Genomic DNA, 5,281 nt, shown 5'->3' on the forward strand with positions numbered 1-5,281 from the left:
CCCCCCCCCCCTTTTTTTTTTTTAAGACGGAGTCTTGCTCTGTTGCCCAGACGGGAGTACAGTGACGTGATCTAGGCTCACTGCAGCCTCCGTCGCCTAGGTTCAAGTGATTCCCCTGCCTCGGCCTCCCGAGTAGCTGGAACTACAGGCACATGCCACCATGCCCGACTAATATTTGTATTTTTAGTATAGACAGGGGTTTCACCATGTTGGCCAGGCTGGTCTTGAACTCCTTGCCTCAGGTGATCTGCCCGCCTTGGCCTCCCAAAGTGCTAGGACTACAGGCATGAGCCACCATGCCTGGCCACGGTGCTAAGAATTTAGTAGTGAATAATTTAGTAGCAAATCCTCAGGAGTGTTTTGAAAATATGAGTGACACTTTCTGTCCTTCACTTCTAGGAAACTTAGCGACTATGTTGAGAAAAGGGGGGAAAAAAAAGAAAATACCTACAGCAGTCAATAGTGTTGACAGAAAACTAGCTTGGGGGCCTCTTGGAATTACCTAGGGCACAGAGAGGGGTGCGTTAGAGCAGGTTGGTGGCAGGGGAGATAAGAAGTGGTTGATTCTGGGGAGATTTTGAAGACAAAGCCATCAGGCTTTGCTGTTTATTGTTTAATTCTTGTGTTTTCTTAAATGTCCCTGCAGCACTTTTAAAATTGACATAATTGCCTAGTTTAGCACTTGAACACTTTGTTTAAAAATTTTTATTGCTGCCAAATAGTCATTTAATGAATACCCAATTGTTTATGTAAAGAGTTTTAGAGGAGCTGTAAGTTGTATCCATGGGTGAAAGAATGAATCCATTAATTTGAAATGTGTAGGGTAATTAATGGCTCCGGGTTTTGATATAGATACAGTACCTGGTTTTGATTGGGTTTTTTTAAACTTTGAATAGACGTCAGATTGTATGATAACACATTACCAGTCTGGTTATGTTGAAGATAAGAGTATCAGAAGATATTGTAACATAGTCTATTTAATTGAGTCACTGGCCAGAATGCAGTGAGAAGCAGCTTTAGCTCTGAAGCCTGTATTATCTGTAGGCATATTCGTTAATATGTTGCAAAAAGGAAGTTGGTGTTTTCTAAACACAAATTTTGAGTTAGGGATGGTGTTGCCAACTTGTAAGTATTGGCGGAGCGCTTTTGTTACTGTGGGTAGCATAACTATTGTAAATTTATGAATAGCACCTTTTGCATATTAAAATATCTTAAAATGGGCCAGGTGTGGTGGTGTAATCCCAGCACTTTGGGAGACTGAAGTGAGTGGATCATCTGAGGTCAGGAGTTCGAGACCAGCCTGACCAACATGGTGACGTTCCATCTCTACTAAAAATATAACAATTAGCCAGGCATGGTGGTGGGCGCCTGCAATCCCAGCTACTCCGGAGGCTGAGGCAGGAGAATTGCTTGAACGTGGGAGGTGGAGGTTGCAGTGAGCCAAGATTGTGCCACTGCACTCCCAGCCTGGGTGACAGAGTGAGACTCCATCTCAAAAAATAAAATAAACTATCTTAAAATATATCTTAAAATCTTTACATTTTGATTATGGAAACACTTAAGAGTTGGGGCTTGAATTTGAAGTATGCTGAAACGTGTGTCTTGTTACACAAAAATGGTTGTTTATACTTTGGAAACAGCAGAATAATTGAAAGAGTAATGCCCAGTATGTGAGGGCAGGCCCTAGAGCTTTAGGTGATGTTTTATGCTTCAGAGTAAAAAGTAATTTTGATCCTTTGTGGAAAGGATTTTAGGTCGAGAAACTCATTTTTTCTTACTTTCTCAAAACCAATTAATTGCAACAAAGAGTTCATTGCAGAAAAAATTGAGGATGTGGTGAAGTTTATAGCTGTTCTGATGCCTGAATGCCATGTTCCGTATGACTTAAAACACCCAAAGATTAGTTTAAAAGTTTATGAAACAGGGTTTTTAAAATAGAATATATGGTGTGATGTTTTATCAATAACTACGTTCAGCTGGATGCTGTGGCTCACACCTATAATCCCAGCACTTTGGGAGGCCAAGGCAGGAGAATTGCCTGAGGCCAGGAGTTCAAGACCAGCCTGGGCAACATAGGGAGACTCCCCCCCCCCTCTCTAAAAGTAAAAAAAAAAAAAAAGAAAATTAGCTGGGCGTGATGGTGCAGGCCTGTAGTCCCAGCTATTTGGGAGGCTGAGGTGGGAGGATCACCTGAGCCTGGGAAGTCAAGGCTGTAGTGAGTAATGCTGCTGAACTGCAGCCTGGGTGAAAGAGTGAGACCCTGTCTCAGAAAATAAAGTAACTACATTCATCTCTGTATTTGTTAACATTTAACAGATTGAACTTTATTATTTGTCAGTGAAGAAGAAAATGTGATATCCCTGATCTATTCAATATTTTACAGTCTTTGTTGTATTAAAAAAGCACTCTAGTAGATTTGCCATTTTCTCTTTCTTTTTTTTTTTTTGGTTTATGATCGATTGGATTACCTTCATAAAATCTATTTATGCTGTTAAATCTTTTGTGTTCTAAAATGTTTGCGTGACTGAAAAAGTGAAGTCTTTTCAGTAAGGAAAACCTGTCTTCCCCTCCCCCGGGCCTCAGCTGTGAAGTTTGGATTTGGACTGAGATTCATGGGATGGAGCTCGCCAGGTGTCCATTCCATTCCATCTACAGCTGTGTTTCCCTTCGCATGTCATTCTACTCTAGCAGCTTTCAGTTTGTCATTCAGTGAATGGTCAGTTTAAATGATGATCTATGAGGATACTTAGGAGACCTTAACCTATAGGGCAAATACTTTTATTTTAGAAGTTACTGCTTAATGTTTGTAAAAAAAAAAATAATAATAATAATATTAAGCATTTATAATGCCTTGACAGTATTCATAGGTGAAATGAGTGTATTTTGTTTTAACCTTTGGAAGCCAGCATAAAATACTCTTAAGGTTTCTAAAATATGTTTGGGAGTTGGAAAATAGGGTTTTTTAAAAAGTATATTTTCAGAATCGAAGTCCAAACTTACACACTTATGTTTTCCAGATTGTTTTTACTTAGGTTGGAACCTTAATCTATTTATAGGGTGTCTCAACCATTTTTCTTTTCTTTTTTTTTTTTTTTTGAGACGGAGTCTCGCTCTGTCGCCCAAGCTGGAGTGCAGTGGCCGGATCTCCGCTCACTGCAAGCTCCGCCTCCCGGGTTCACGCCATTCTCCTGCCTCAGCCTCCCGAGTAGCTGGGACTACAGGCGCCCGCCACCTCGCCCAGCTAGTTTTTTGTACTTTTTAGTAGAGGCGGGGTTTCACCATGTTAGCCAGGATGGTCTCGATCTCCTGACCTTGTGATTCGCCCGCCTCGGCCTCCCAAGGTGCTGGGATTACAGGCTTGAGCCACCGTGCCTGGCCAACCATTTTTCATCCTTACAGTAATACAAACCCAGGTGACAGCCAAATCGTCTTTCACAGGTAGTTTGTCATTTTAAAATTGTTTTCTGTCCTGGCTCCATGGCTCATGCCTATAATCTCAGCACTTTGGGAGGCTGAGGCAGAAGGATCACTTGAGGCCAGGAGTTACAGACCAGCCTGGGCAACATAATGAGACCCTGTCCCTACAAAAAATTAAAAGAAAAATAGCCAGGTGTGGTAGTTCCAGCTGTTTGGGAGGCCGAAGCAGGAGAATCATTTGAGGCCAGGAGCTCGAGGCTACAGTGAGCTACAGTCATGCCACTGCCTTCCAGCCTGGGCGATAGAATGAGACCCTGCTGATAGATAGATAGATAGATAGATAGATAGATAGATAGATAGATAGATAGATGCGATAGAATGAGACCCTGCTGATAGATAGATAGATAGATAGATAGATAGATAGATAGATAGATAGAAAGAATGAGACCCTGCCAATAGAGGGGGGGGAGATAGATAGAATGAGACCCTACCAATAGATAGTTTTCTATCAGAAATTTTTTCCTAGATTTGAACATGTTTTTCTAAAGTAGCGTTCAACACATCAGCATTTTACAACGTCATTAATTGTTACTATGATTATGTTTTTCTGAAATAGTATCATTTACAAAAGCACTTTTGTCTTTCTAAGCACATAAATAGGTCCTAAAATGAATTTGTCTGATGTTGGTGACCTCGGTACCATTTTCTCCAGTTGATTGGCATGGTCAGCCCAGTCAATAATTTCAGGTCACTGTTGGCCTTAGAGGAAGAGCCCAAAGGCAGCATGCAAGGGTGCTGGTGTCCAGTCGCCTTCTAGAAGCATTTTCACCTTCCCTTGATTAATACAGAAGTGTCTACAGAAGTGACCCAGTGCGAGCCCGGGCAATGTTGTGTATCAGGCCAAATTTGCATTTCTTACCTTTATGAGAAGCACTCTTGTAGGCTAGTGGAGTTACACACACAGTCTGATCTCAGCTGTGCTGTCCAGAGATACAACACGGTCCAATCAAATAACATTCTCTGAGCCCATTTCTTTAGCTGTAAAACAAGAATAACAATTATACCCATCTAAAAAGATAGCTTATTTTACTCACGTGATCTTGTTTTTCCTATGATACTGTCTTTCACACAATAATTATTTTCTTTACCATACCACATTTGTTTGTAAATAAGAATTTCTTAAAAGGATGTTTTCAGTATTTTATAGATGATGTTTGAGCAGCAATATTAATAGCATGTTACCTGACACTTTGAGGGACTAGAGATGACAGTGGCAGCTGATTTGACCCAGATGTCTCTAATCCTAACGTGAGGTGTATTGACGGGTCACAGCAGAGTGAGTTGCTGGTGTGTATCCATAAGGAAAGGAGCACGAAACTCTCACGACAGCGTGTGTGCTGTGCGCTGTGCTTGAATAGCTGACTGCTCCTTTATACGCAGCCTCTGTGCCAACTGAATCAACAGTATCCCTTTCATAATAATGCAGCCCTAGTTCTTTAAGCCCATACATTTTGCACTTGTTAAAAGTATTTGAACAGGCCGGGCGCAGTGGCTCACACCTGTAATCCCAGAACTCTGGGAGGCCGAGGTGGGTGGATCACTTGAGGCCAGGAGTTTGAGACCAGCCTGGTCAACATGGCACAACCCCATCTCTACCAAAAAATACAAAAATTAGCCAGGCGTGGTGGCGGGTGCCTGTAATCCCAGCTGCTCTGGAGGCCGAGGCATGAGAATCGCTTGAGCCCAGGAAGTGGAGGTTGCAGTGAGTCACGATCGCACCTCTGAACTCCAGCCTGGGCAACAGAACAATTCTCTGTCTCCAAAGAAAAAAAAAAAAAAAAAAAAAAAAAAAAATTTTATTAAC

At 41.7% G+C, this 5,281-nt stretch overlaps 1 protein-coding gene and 1 long non-coding RNA gene across 2 annotated transcripts in view; one reads left to right on the plus strand and one right to left on the minus strand.

Moving 5' to 3' along the window:
* GTF2I (general transcription factor IIi) overlaps window positions 1-5,281 on the plus strand; it is a 125,248-nt gene that overhangs the window by 84,374 nt on the left and 35,593 nt on the right.
* The window catches only part of LOC108513937 (uncharacterized), a 33,120-nt gene that overhangs the window by 27,015 nt on the left and 824 nt on the right, over window positions 1-5,281 (minus strand). The window contains exon 2 of the long non-coding RNA XR_001881060.1: window positions 4,337-4,455. This is a non-coding gene — a long non-coding RNA (uncharacterized LOC108513937). The remainder of the gene's footprint in view (window positions 1-4,336; window positions 4,456-5,281) is intronic.

This window comes from Rhinopithecus bieti, unplaced genomic scaffold (genome assembly GCF_001698545.2).
Source record: "Rhinopithecus bieti isolate Rb0 unplaced genomic scaffold, ASM169854v2 scaffold_31823, whole genome shotgun sequence".
NCBI classification, from domain to species: domain Eukaryota; kingdom Metazoa; phylum Chordata; class Mammalia; order Primates; family Cercopithecidae; genus Rhinopithecus; species Rhinopithecus bieti.